The 13,696-nt window shown below is 57.5% G+C and overlaps 1 protein-coding gene across 9 annotated transcripts in view; it reads left to right on the forward strand.

The window, feature by feature from the left end:
• ZMIZ1 (zinc finger MIZ-type containing 1) overlaps positions 1-13,696 on the forward strand; it is a 230,427-nt gene that overhangs the window by 41,749 nt on the left and 174,982 nt on the right. For all 9 annotated transcript variants that reach the window (XM_043596687.1, XM_043596695.1, XM_043596690.1 and 6 more), the window contains exon 2: positions 5,051-5,174. The gene's annotated coding sequence lies outside the window, so the exon portion shown is untranslated. The remainder of the gene's footprint in view (positions 1-5,050; positions 5,175-13,696) is intronic.

Genomic DNA, 13,696 nt, shown 5'->3' on the forward strand with positions numbered 1-13,696 from the left:
CACGCAGCCCGGGCCCCCATAATTGCTGGGGGCTGCTGCGGACCCCTCCCCGCCTCCATGCACCCCAGCGCCTTCCTTGCTGGCAGGAGCCGACTCCCTGGGTTGGCCGTGTGATCACTCTCCAGAAAACACCCCAGTGGAAACTGCATGAATGATTGATAAGAGCTGAGAGCTGTTTAATTTTTTCCCCCTGTTTAATGGCTATCAATAATTTAATACGCTCTCTGTATGTTTTTAAGAAATAGCACCCATTTTGCCGTCTCCGGTTTAGCGGGCTAAATGATTTAAGTGTTGGAAACGGGCTCTGAGGATGGAGGTTGAGCGAGTCAGAGGAATCTGGAGCCTGGGGGTGGGGGGAGGCGGGTTCAGAGCCACCAGCGGCATCGGTGGCCTGGGTGTGTGCATGTGTGTGTGTGTGTGTGTGTGTGTGTGTGTGTGAAGGTGGGAGGGAGGGAGGAGGGAGGGGGCGGGTAAAAGCCAGCGCCTCTCTGCTAAGAGCAAGATAATTGCTTTTCCGGGTCTCACCAAGCAGCAGCTGAACAGCTGTCAGCTCGCTGCCCCCCCTCACCCCAATGCTGAGCTTTTCTGGATGACTCTGGGGGGCCCAGGGGGGCTAGAAAGGAGTTTCAGCTAGGACCACTGTGGGCTCAGAATCCCCCTCCCCCTGACATCTTTGCCCCCTTCTAAAGCTTTTAAATCATTTTTATTTTAATGATGCAGTTCGGCTGCTGCCAGCCGTGGCTTCCAGATGGGGTGGGGGTGGCACTGGGGTGGGGAGCTCAGAGTCACTAATCTCGGGGCCCAAGGGGACCAGGAAGGTCATCTGCCAGTGCTCCCCGAAACTTTCCAGATGCAAAGGATCACCTGGGAGGACTTGTTAAAAATTTAAATTTCTGGGCTCCATTCCAGAGCCACAGACGTCCATTCTCCAGGGAGAGAGGCCTGGGAAGCTGTGGGCTTACCAAGCGGCCCAGGTGATCCTTATCATCAGAGGAGTTTGGGAAAGAGAGAGTCCAGCTCTAGTTCCGACGCTCACAGCACCCACAGCACCACGTGGCCACTCCCTCTGTTGGCACCCCTCTGGGGACAGTGCACGCACCACTCTGTGAGATCGCACACCCACCTGTGGAAAGTGTGCTCCAGTCCAGAATCCCTTCTGCTGTTAGGCTGGGCCCACTTAGCTGTCCCCGTGTGTGTGTGTGTGTGTAGTTAACCTCCGCCGCAGGACAGATTCCCTCTCCTAGGCCCTGGTGTCCTGCCCTCTCCCATTCAGGCCATCCCCTGGCTTATCTACGCCTCTCTGCTGGGCAAGGAGCTTCCTGTTGTAGCAAAGCACTCTGGGTATCAGAGAAAACGTCCAGGGTAGCCCGGGCGTGGGGGTGGGGAGGGCTGGGCAGACACCGTCACTGGCACAGTGGGGGCCCAGAGGGAGGCAGAAAGAGACCTGGGCCTCCCAATCGTCTTGGCCTGTCAGGGGCCAGTCCTGCTGTGGAGACAAAGATGTGACTCATCAGAGATCGTCGACTCAGCCAGACCTCTGGATACCAGTGAGGGAACCGAGGACTCCCCCAAGGTCACATGTCCATGAAGAGCAGAGAGCTGCAGAGATGGCGCAGGGGGCCCAGAGAGGGGCATCGAGGATCGAGGCCCTGGTGCTGGGGGTCATCTGAGACCCCAGTCACCCAAGGGCCGGGAGCCGGGGCCGAGTGGGGGTTCCTCCTCACCAGGCGCCGAGAGAGACAGGTCAATACCTCCAAGGGTTTCGAGTAGAGCCGATGCCCCATCTGTCTGGCGTTTCAGCACTTCCTCTGCTTTGCCTGGCCGTTTGCATTGTTTCCGCAGAGATGAACCCCCGACTACACGCCAGGCTTGCTCTTTTATTTTACTCGGCAATTAAGAGGGAATGAGCGGTACGCATTTCACAGGTGTTACCGTCGACCTCAAAATGGGGCACCCCCCCCCGAGCTCTCCTCCATTCTGTAGACCCTCTCTGTACCCCCAAATTCAGCCTCACCCTCAATCTATGTGGGAGAAGCCTGGGTCCCGGGAGATGCGGGCACACAACCCATCTTGCGATCAGCACTCCCCCAGGGCCCCGTCACCCCCTGAAATCTGCTCTGGCTTCACGACGTCACTCTGGGGTGGGGGGAGGTCTCGTCACCTAACCCTGACAGGGCTTCTGCTTGCAGAGCTCTGAGAGCTGGGGAGACAGAGCCAAAGACTTCTCCGTGCTCAGGAAGACTCAGCCCAGAAAGAGAGCTGTGTGAATCTGGATAGCTGGGCAAAGCCTGGGGCAGTCAGGGAAGGCTTCCAGGAGAAGGTGCCACCTGCCCTCAGGCTTGAATCGTGGAGGGAGGAGGAAAGGCATCCCGGGTGCAGAGGTATGAGGTGGCGCGGTGAGTGTGTGGGGGGGAACATCAGATGAGAAGGGCAGGGGCTGGGCTGGTGAGGTGGGAGGACCAGGGCTGGGCTGGATCTGGTCTGCCCAGGTGGAGGACCCCACAAGGTTTGTGTGTTTTCAGCTTCATCCATGCAGAAGAGTGTGCACATCCTAGGTGTAACTTGACCAACCGTCACGAAACGAACACGGTCATGCAACCACCACACAAATCAAAAAACAGAACATTCCAGACCCCCTAAAATCCCCTGTGTGCCTCCTCCCACTCACTGCTTCCCCTCCAGGGTAATGACTCCTGATTTCCAACAGCATGCTATCTGTTCCCTATTGCTGCCCAACAAACCACCCCAAAACATAGTGGCTTAAAATAAACGACCACCATCGATTATGTCTCATAATTCTGTGGTTTGCCTGGGCAGTCCCTCTGAGGAGCCCCTTGGGCTCGCGTGACTCCAGTCACCTGAAGGGCCGGCTGGACTGGAACGGAAGGTTGGTGATGAGCTCAGTCACATCTGGCCGTAGGCGCTGGCTGCTGGCTGGGCGGCCTCCGTACGGGAGACCGGCCTCCGACAGGGCCAAGGCCATAAACTGCGCGCCCCTTAAAGCCTGGCCTCCGTAAGTCCTAAAATGTTCCTTTCACTGAATCCTATTGGCCAAAACCAGTCTCAAGGCCAGTCCACATTCAGGGGGTAGAGAATAGACTCTCCCCTCTTGCTAGGAGTTGCTCTGTAAAAGAATGTGCTGCCATATTTAGTCCACCACAAGCACAGAGTAGATTTGCCTGCTCTTGACCTTTCTATAAATGCACCCCTGAAGGGTGTTCTCTAGTGCGTCTGGCTTCTTTTGGTTGTTACGTTTGTAAGATTTCTCTGTATTATCGGACACGGTTGCAGATCATTTGTTCTCATTGCTGTGTGGTGTCCTTTCCATTGTATGGATGCGCCAGTTTATCTCTTCTGTGGTTGATGGCCGTTTGGAAAGCTTTGGGGCTTTTTTGGCCATGATGAATCGCACTGCTCCGAACATTCTGGTACATGTCTTCGGGTGCCCACATGCACACGCGTATGTAGAAATGGAGGGGTGCCTGGGCGGCTCGGTGGGTTAAGTGTCCGACTCTCAGTTTCGGCTCATGTCATGGGTTTCGGCTCACGGTTTCGTGGGTTTGAGCCCCACGCCGGGCTCCGCGCTGACAGTGCAGAGCCTGCGTGGGATTTTCTGTCTTCCTCCCTCTCTGCCCCTCCCGTACTCGCCCTGTGTCTGTCTCTCTCAAAATAAATAAATAAACTTAAAGAAAAAAAAGATGAAGAAATGGAGTTGCTGGGTTGCTGATAAGCCACAGGGTGGGAGATACCTCCAAACTATTTTCCAAGCTGGTCACCAGTGCATGTTCCATCAGGAGTGTTTGGGAAGCCTGCAAAGGCTTTGTGGAGGGGAGTGAGCTCTCAGTGGGGCTTTTGGAAAAGTCTCCCCCTGGCTGAAGATCACTGAGCCTGAGGCTTTCTATAATGTCCCCTCCGGGCCCACCTTGAGCCATAGGCCTCCAGGCTGGGGGACGTAGGGCCATCCGATCAGATGGCCTGCCTGGTCCCCCAACACTCAGGGAAGCTGGGTGCCTGCAGCTGGAGGGGATTGCCATGGCGGTCTCCATCCGTGACAGCTCTGGGCAGTGGGCAAGGCAGTCCCCAGAGAGACTGGGGTCTGCTTCTGGCTTTGGCTCTCTCTTGCTGTGGGACCCTGGGAGGAAACCCTTTCCCCATCAGGGCCTCGGTTTCCACATTCGTGAATCAGCAGAGAAGGGTATCACCGTCACCAAGTCTCTTGCCTGAGCCTTACCAACCTGAGCCTTGTATTCTAGAATCTAACAGGGGGGAGGGCATCAGGAGGCCCTTGGAGAGCTCAGCGGGCTTCCTGATTTCAAGACACATGTCGGTTGGCCAGTTTTGTTCCTCTTGTTCACCAAACACCTTCACCGCACTGTCCGTCCGTCACTCACTCGTCTGTCCGTCCATCCCTCCAGCGGTCGCTGGCCTTGCGAGCCTCAGAGGATAAACTAGATCTCATTCCTGATGTCCGGGAGCTCTGCCCAGGGAGGAAACGGGCCTCCAGAAAGCCGGAGAAGACCCGGTCAGCCAGACCCCAAGCCCCTGGGTGATGAACAAAGAAAGAAGGGGCAGGTCAGGGAGGGCTCTGTGGAGAGGACTCAGAAAATTACACAGAATTTGTAAGGAAAGGGCTCACTTCACTTGAGCAGAGTCTCCAAGGCCAGCAGGGCTTTGGAAGACAGAGAGAGGAGTGGAAGAAAGGGCTCTGAGCGGAGCACCGAATTTATCCCAAGGCCGGGGTCCCGGGGTCCCGGGGTCCCGGCCGGCTGCAGCACAGTGGTTTGTGTGTGCCGGGGTGCTGTGGCGTGGGGCCGCAGAGGGGCAGCCCCTCACGCCGGGGCTGGGGCCAGGCCTCTAGCACGAAGTCCGGGAGACAGGCCCTTGCCGGGGAGGGGGCGGGCAGCACCCAGCTTCTGGAACGGCTCCGCTTCGGTGCGCCAGGTCAGCCGGAGGAGCCCAGGCGGGCAGAGCCTGCCGGTCAGTGAAGCGGGTGGGAGCTGCCGGGAAGGTTAGCTTGAAGCTCACTGTGCCCCCCTGGTCTGTCCCGCAGGACTGGCAGCGCTGTGCCCGGCCACGTCGGACCGCGGGAGCCACAGCCGTCTTCCCTCCTCGGCCTCCTTCCCCTGACGCTCTCAGCAGCCTCGAGTCCTGGCCATCCGCAGAAGCCTTCGCAGGTGAGCGGGCCGGGCTGGCCCCTGCTGCGGCTCACACCAGCCGGCGTGGGTCCTGGGGAGCGGGCGGCTGGGCTGTCACCACTGAGGCACGAGGGGATGGAGCTCACCTCCTAGTTTTCGCTTCTTCCCTGGCCTCCTCCTCTCAGACGGAGCCAGACAGCGGAGGGGGGTTGCGCCCTGGGCTGGGACTTTGAGATTTGGATGTATTCTTTCGTCAAGTCCCACGTAGCCTTAAGCAGGCCCGTGCTTCCGCTGCTGGCGGCCTCGGCCCTCTCATCTATAGTGAGAATAATAATGCTGGGTCTGCTGACATGCTGAGCATTTCACTGTGTGCCAGGCACCATGCTAAGTGCCGTGTAGCTCTTAATTCCTTTCATCTGCACACCAACCTGTGAGGCGGGTGCCTGGTATCCTCTCCATTATATAGACAAGAAAACTGAGGCTTGTGGGTCGGGAAGTAACTTGCCTAAGGTCCCATGTCTGGCTGAGCCTCCCGTGGGGTTCACCTTTGGCTCTATATGGCCCCTAATCCTTGGACCATTCTGTCCCTGGCCTTGCCCACCTCTGCTTGCCTCTTCTTGGGGGGCAGGAACTGAAGCAATCCTGGGGTCTTCAGAAGTGCTAAGTCCTAACCCAACTCAAGGCAAAGGGAGGGGACTTTTACAAGGTAAGTGTGGCTACAGATGTCTGGGGTCGTGACTCATTTGTGGATGTGATGTGACATGGACCAGGCCTGGCCTCTGGGGTCACCAAAGTGGCACCTATGGCCCCTTCTAGAGGAGGGGCATGTTGGCTGCGTAGGGTTCTCCCTCTCTTGGCTTCCCTAATTCAGTTTCCCTAGCTTGTATTAAGCACTTAATATATGCCAGGCGTGATGTCAGGCCCCAGGATACAGGGGAAAGGGGCTCGCAGGGAGATCACTGCAGATGTCGTGCGAGCCCCGTACCGGTGGAGTGGACAATGTTCAGAGGTCAGAGGGGGGCGTTCTGGGGGAGGTAACTCAACAGTGAGGAGCGTTGTGGGGAGACAGGGACAGGGGATAGGTAGGAGAGCCTGGCAGGATGGGGGATGAGGTTGGCAAGGGGATGGGAAGATTATAAAGGGCCACAAATGCCAGGCTGGAGAACTAGATCCCCAGGGCAGTGGGGAGCCACGGAGGGTTCTGAGTCAGGTAGGTACCTAATGAAGGTGGCTGCGTTGGAGAGGCCATTGGAAAGACCCTGCTGGAAGCAGGGGGACTAGTGGGACTCTCCCAAGCCACAGCAAGAGGTCAGGGCACAGACAAGGAGTGAAAATATAAGACCCCAAGGCAGGGAAGTTGTCAGGATTGCAGTTGGCCAGGGTCGGGGGGTGGGGCATGAGGGTGGGAAAGCTCCCAGGATGTGGGATGGGGGTTAACGATAGAGTGAGCATGGGGAGTCTGGCATCCAGGAAGGCTTCTTGGAGGTGGTGGGCCAGGTATCTCTAAGAGAGCCAAGATTTTCACGAGGAGGAGGAGGATTTGAGTGGCATTATAGTTACACGTGGGCTTCATGTTCCCATGCAGAAATATTGATACACACAGAAGTCCCAGAAGATTCTCCCCACCCACAGTCATACCCATAACCATGAATGCAAGTGCACACACACTCGTGCACACAGGTGCACACATGCTTACAAACCTGTCCATGCATGCTCAGGGGATACAGCTGTGCATGCACACCCGTACATGAATGGTCACACGCACAGATGCACGCAGCAAGGTAGGAGGAGCACTCCCTCGCATGCATGTGTACACAGACATGACTCACGCGTGCTCCAAACATACACGCACGCACACAGATAGACTTGCATGCACATACGTGCTCGCAGACACACGTTCACAAACCGCATGGACTCCCCAGCAGAAAGGCACAAGCTCTCACAGCACACACATGCCCACACACGCTCAGGGATGCCTTCACGTGCACACACAAGGAGGGATGTGTTCCAAGGAGAAGTAGCTATTCAGGGATCGGTAGCTTCTCATCTGTCAAAGCTCCCAGGGCACAGGGAGTTGCGGGTTCTGCCTGGTGCGGGAGGTTAGCCCCGTGTGGGGAGGAAATCTGGGAAGGACCTCCAGGAGACAGCCAGAAGGTGGGGAAAGATTTGCCGGGTTGCCGTGGAGGGACAGGGCGGACCAAGCGTAGAGCCTGGCTCTTGCAATGTCCCAGAGAAGTGAAAGTTCATTCACTGGCCCTTCCCTCCTCCCCCAGTAAGCGTCCGTCAGAATTTACTAGAATCGGGACCGGCTGCATGATTTGCCTAGTGCGAAACAAAAACGAGGGGCTCATTGTTCACAAATGATTACGGATTTCAAGACGATGGCGGCAGCACATGAAACCAAGAGTGAGTCCTTCTAAGTGTGGGGCTTCGTGCAGTTGCCCGTGAGGCCAGCCCTGCCCGTAATAGGGGTAGTGGTCATGGGATTAAGTGCCAGGAACTGAGTTTGGATGCTGGCTCCACCAGTAGAGACCTCGGGCGTGTCCCCTGTCACCTGTGGGAGGCTCGTCTGCCAAGGGGAGAGATGTCGAGCTCTTCAGAGCAGTGCCGGCATCCACGTCGTCCCCGCAGCCCATGACGGTGGCTTCGGTTAGGGTGGGATTACAGCCCCTCTGACAGGCAGTGCTGTTCAAGGATTCTCTGACCTCTGGCAGCCTAGTTCTTCTGTGCTTTGCCAAACCCACCACGGCAGGGGGCGGTGGGACGGCTGCTCTGTGTTTTATTTGCGAATCTTCTGCCTGGTCGTCTTTTGCACACCCGTCTCTGCTTGGCAAACTCACTCCTGTAGGTCAGACGCCACGGAGCCTTCTCTGAGCCCGGCCTCTATCTCCCAACCTTTGCCCTGGGATCCCTCCAGGAGTCACCGTGACCTCGTGCACTGTAGACTTCTCTATCGTGTGCAAAGCCCTTGCACACTCCGGCAGGCCACTGAGCAAGCCCTGTAGAGGTCCTGTTCCCGTTTGCTAAACGGGGAACAGAGGCTAGTGCCTGGACCCAGGTCAGGTCCACAACAGGCAGAGGCGCAGACAGTGGCGACAGAAGGAGGTCGCTGGGCTCTTTCGGTATTTTGGAAGACTGGCTTTTCCCCCTGGTCAAGAGCTCCAGCCTCTGGTGGAGCTGGAGGTCTGGCCAGCCAGAGTAGACAAAGCCCCACCCCTCTTCCTCCCTGCGGGTGACTTGGCCCAATCCCCGCAGCCAGGCAGACTGGAGCCAGATAGATGTGGCTCCGGAGCTCGAGCGAGTCCCACATCAGGCAGAGAGGTGAGAGGGTCCCGGCTGGTCTGGGCCATACAGCCTACAAAGGGTGGACACAGAGAAAGGGTTTCTGGCCGGGGGCATGACAGCTGGTCCCACGTGGCCAGCACTCTGTAAAAGGTGCTCTGAACACCCGTGGTGGATGAAGGCAGAGGGCACTGACACGATCAAGGGTATGAACCCTGGGCCTCGGCTTTGGGCCTAGCTCTGCCGCTCCTCTGTGATGCCAGATTAGTGGCTTAACCTCTCTGTGCTCATTTCCTCGGTGTTAATGTAGGGATAAGAATAGGACTTACCTCACTGCGTTGTGAGGAATCCAGGGAACTAAGCCATGTGAATCCTTGCGACGCTGCCTAGAACATGGCTAGCGCTCCACAGCATACGGCTTGATGGTGGGCGAGCAGCTGGAGGACGGTGACAGAGCTGACGCGAGTGCTGTGGACACATGGAGGAGGGTGGTGACATGGTCGGTGTCATTTAAGAAAGGACGTAGGGAGACAGCAGGATGGGGGTTGGGCTGGATTTGAGTTTCATGTGAGGTAATCGCAAACAGTTGTCGATCACACCTCTGTGGGCAGGGACCTGGGGTGACGGCCACACTCCCCGGCCAGCCCCTTCAGCATGCTGCCACCATGCATACCCATCCGCTGTCAGCAGACTTCCAGGGTTACGTGGTGCAAGACGGGTTCGGGGCTGGCTGCAGAGACCTTGAATGCCAAGCCCAGCTCACAGCGGGCCTGGCCCGGGCCATGCAGAGCTGGCATTCCAGGGTCCCCATGTGGCATGCCTGTCAGTCTTCAGCGCCAGCTGAGAATGCACACCCCACTCTCCTTGCCTGGAATTTGTTGCCTGCAGCCCAGGCCCCTCCACCCCCCCCCCCCCCAGCCTCTGCAACCCTGACCCCAGCCTGGAGCTGGAAATAGTTTACAGCCCCCTGATCATTCCTGCCGCAGGTGGGACACTCTCTGGGTCACCAGAGCGGGGCTACTGCCCTGGCAGGCTCTCTGGGCAGGACTTTGGTCAAGCCTCAGCCCTGCTCACACACCTTCTGTGTGACCTTGAAGCAGCTGCTGCCCTTCTCTGAGCAGTTATTTATTGGGAAGTCAAACCAGCGGCCTGGGACAGGTCAGGGGTCACAAACTAATGATCTCAAGGGACTCAGCAACCCAGTGAAGCTGAGGTTATCCTGTTGTACAGATAAGGAAACTCAGAGCACAGAGAGGTTAAGAAGCATACCCAGGGTCACAGAGCTATTGGTACAGAGCTGGGATTCCGCCCAGTCTCATTTGACATTTTATTTGTATTTTCCCCACTCTATCAAACTGTCTCGGATAGGTACTTGCATGTTTCTGAGTGATCTGTTCACTCTGTCAGCCAGAGTGTGCTAAAGATTTACCAGGCTCCCGTACCGTGCTAGGCGTTGGCATCCAAAAGTGAATCTGCGTTTGAGAAGCTGGGTAAGCACAGCCTTGGGCTTGGATGTCACAGAGTCTCCAGTGCAGAGCACGCTTGGAGGGGGCCCTTGATGGGTGAAGGCAGTAGGAAACGGGAGGAGCAGCTCTTCCCTGACACTAGAGGAGGCAGGCCAGGGGACTGCCTGGAGGAGGAGGCTGGATCCTTACACAGAGGAGCGGAAGACTAAGGTCTTCCTGGGGTCTCCGCACAACTTGGCAGGACTCACCCAGTGGGATGTCCAGTTGGGGAGGAAAATTCATTCAGCCACAGCTGGAGGCAGATGCTGAGGCAGCCCCTGAGGGCCTCAAAGGCTGGGCCAGAGTTTGACCTTGATCCTGCAGAGAGTGGAGAGCCAAAAGGGCTGTCGAGCAGCAGCTCCTCTGTGAAGGACAGGAAGGGAAGGCAGGCTTTGGCCCACTAAGTGGGGCTCCCAGCTCCACCCAGAGATGGTGACAGCAGGGAGGAACAAGGTTAGGGGCTTGTTTACTCCAGCTAGCTGGACCCCCAGCTTCTCCAGGCCATCTTCAGCACCCCAGGCACCTCTGGGCCTCTCCTGGGCCAGGGGCTGGAGCTCTTTACCAGGAGGAAAATGCTGGAATAGGAAGCTTCCCAGGTGCCACCCTCTGTTGGCACCACCTGCACCCCTCCCTGTGCAGGGCGAACCCTAAGTGATGTGGTAGAGACAGAGAGGCCTGAGACCAGCCCAGGGCCGTACAGCATCACCGTGGCAGGTGCAAGAGGCCAGCAGGCCAGGCAAGAGGCATCTTTCCTGAGGGTGGGAGGGAAGGTCTAGGGCTCCCTCTGGCTCTCCCAGAGTCCGGTGTGAGCCTCTGCAGTTGGGTGTGATCACCCCTGTAGGTCCACAGAGCTACACATGCGCCACAGGGACCCCTGACCTCGGCCACCAACAGGACTCTCCAAGGACGGGCTGGGATTTGGCAAATTACGCCAAGAAGGATTCCTTGGGTGTTACTCACCATGGGCGCTTCTCCCTCCCACTGATGTTTGCTCACCTGGCTCTGTCGGAGCTCTGGAGTTGGTCTCCCTCTGGTCCATAAGCCACACACTTAGGATGAGGACAAGCGCGACCATGCCCTGTGTCCAAGGCCCCCAGCCTCAGTGACCTTGCAGGGAGGGAGCAGACACTGGGCGGGGCAGCCAGGGTGGCATCTGTATTGGAGGCATACCATCCCTGCTTTGGAAACATAGCAGGTGTAGACCCTGGCAGGGCCCACGACCTGCAGTGGTGGTAGTGACCTGGCCATGGGGCGCAGTGTTTCTGGAAAGGCAGGACCAACCCCTGAGGGGCTGAGGGCACAGAGATTGGGGCCTGGGAAGTTCTAGGGGTCTGTGGAGGTTCGTCCAGAGCCGGCACTGAGAACTTGCATGGGGCGCTGGCTCTGTTAAGCCTCTTTTGTATTCCACCTCCTATAATCATGACCTCCTGCCAAGGCTTCTAACCATTAGGGCCTTTCTTATCTGTTTACCAAGAAGTGAGGGCTGGAGATTGCAGGCCCAGATGCCAGGGCAGAGAGAATGCTCTGGAGTCAGGGCCCTATTTGAAAGCCGACAATCTACATGGGGGTGAGAAAGGAAAATAGATTCAGGGAACTAGGGACCACTCTTGTCTCTTGTCCGCCTTTTGCCGAGCCACAGCAGGGTGCCCAGAGGCCTACAGTCTAGGACACTGGATTTGCAGGTATCTAGGAAAAACATCTGGGCTCCAAGGGAGTCTAGGGTCAAAGAGGGCTTCCTGGGGTTCCTGGGTGGCTCAGCCAGTTAAGCGTCTGACTCTTGATTTCAGCTTACGTCCTGTTCTCATGGTTCCTGAGATTGAGCCCCTCATCGGGCTCCGTGCTGATAACATGGGGCCTGCTTGGGATTCCCTCTCTCTCTCTGTCTCTCTCTCTCTTTCTCTGCCCTTCCCCCATGCACACTTTCTCTCTCTCTCAAAATAAATAAATGAACATTAAAAAAAAAAAAAAAGAGGGCTTCCTGGAAGAGGTGGAGCTCCAGCCGGACCCTGAAGAATGAACGTGACTATGAACTGAAAGCATTCCAAGCAAAGGGACCAGCTGAGCCAAGGCCCTGAGGCAGGCACTCAGAGTAGGGGTGAGGGGCAGATCAGCGGGCTGGATGGAGGGCACAGACTGGGCAGTGAGGAAGTGAGTTGGACATGCCCCCTAGAGGCCAGATGGCAGAAGGAGGAGGAAGCTTGCACTTTGCTTCTAACTTACTAAATCCCTGAGCAGATTCCTGCCATACTTCCATTCCTCAGTTTCCCTCAGATCTCCCTGGACTTCCAGACACAGCAGGGCAGTGCCTCAGTGGAAGGGCCTGCCTTTGGGGAGGCTGTGGGCAGGTGCCAGGATCCTGGGCTCCCTGGGAGTTGGCGGGCAACTGGGCAAGGGCACTGGTGCTGGACCCAGGCCTTCTCTTTGGCTGGGGAGAGCTGACCTCAGCCTCCAGGGGCTTGCCAGGAGTCTCCCCCAGCCTGGGAGGAGGGGAGATCGGGCCCTCTGGGGCAGACCCTCCTATGGGCTAAGGGTCTGGCTCCCAGAGCAGACTCTGGAGCTGAGAGTTTGGAGGGTGGGCCTCCCCTGTCCTTCCTATCACCAACTACTGCTTTTCTTCTCTCAGAGAAGGGGGGAAGGGGTGGCCATCCGCAAGGGCATGGGCCAGCTCAGAGCCGGACATAAGAAGGTGATCATTTGAGCCCTGCACGCCCGTGCCAGGCCTGTGATGCGTCGCGGGCTCTGTGTGCTGGTGCCCTTCTGAGTTCAGGCCCTCCCTGGAGCCCTGCGCTCAGCCCAGGTTGTGTTTGCTGTCCCTCCACTGACCCACAGCGGCCTTTCTCACCCTCTCCCTATGAGCAGGGTGGTAGCCACAGGCTCTTCGACTCCTAATACCCAAGACTGAGCAAATCTCCCCAGCAGTTTGCACAGCGGCCAGCTCAAGCCCCGTCAGCCCGGGCCTGGCCTGGGTTCCCGCTTGGGAAGCCCAGAACTGTCTTCTGCAAGAATACAGCAACCACCCACAGCAAGAAGGGCAAGCCGCCTTCATGCAAAGTCTCTTCATGACCTCAGCTCCTCTCACCCTCGTAAATAATGAAATGGTGGGCTTTGTGGGGGCCCATTTTGTAGAAACTGCAGTTCTGGAAGAGAAGGTAGGAGACTTGGCCAGGGTCATGCCGCCAAGCCAGAGCTCAAACCCAGGGTCCTAGGCCCCTAGTCAAGCTCCTTTGGGGACAAGCCAGTGTTTCCTGTTCATGCCAGAAGGCAGATGTGCCAGGGCCTAGAGGATGTGGAGGAAGGGAGACCCACCCTGGGGGCCCAGGGGCCCAGGAGCCGAAAACACACAGGGGACTGTCTCTCTTCCTTGCCTCCAGCTACTTTAATTGGCTGGGTCTGCCAGTGTAGTGACATTTACCTGGTGGGGAGGAGGGCCTCCTTCCTCTTGAATCAAGACGCTAAAAATAACTAGGCCCAGCTTCCCGGGGCCCCTGCCCAGCCAGCGCCTGCCTGCCCACCTCAGCGATCTTTTTCCTGGGTGCTGGAAGCTAATTGCTTTGTGAACACACGGTTCCTTGCGCTGAGGACTTCCTAGGGGTCATGGCAGGAATGGCATTGCTCACTCGGCTCCGAAAGACTGAGAGGTCTCTGCAAGGCCTACCTGACCCCCAGGTATTGAAGCAATGGGCCCCTCCCCGAGCCCCTGCACCGACCCCCTTTTTCCCTGGGTGGAGTACCCTGCCAGGCTGGCCACCCTACCCCTACGTGTTTGGGCCCCTT

The sequence above is a fragment of the Prionailurus bengalensis genome, chromosome D2 (genome assembly GCF_016509475.1).
Source record: "Prionailurus bengalensis isolate Pbe53 chromosome D2, Fcat_Pben_1.1_paternal_pri, whole genome shotgun sequence".
Taxonomy (NCBI): Eukaryota; Metazoa; Chordata; class Mammalia; order Carnivora; family Felidae; genus Prionailurus; species Prionailurus bengalensis.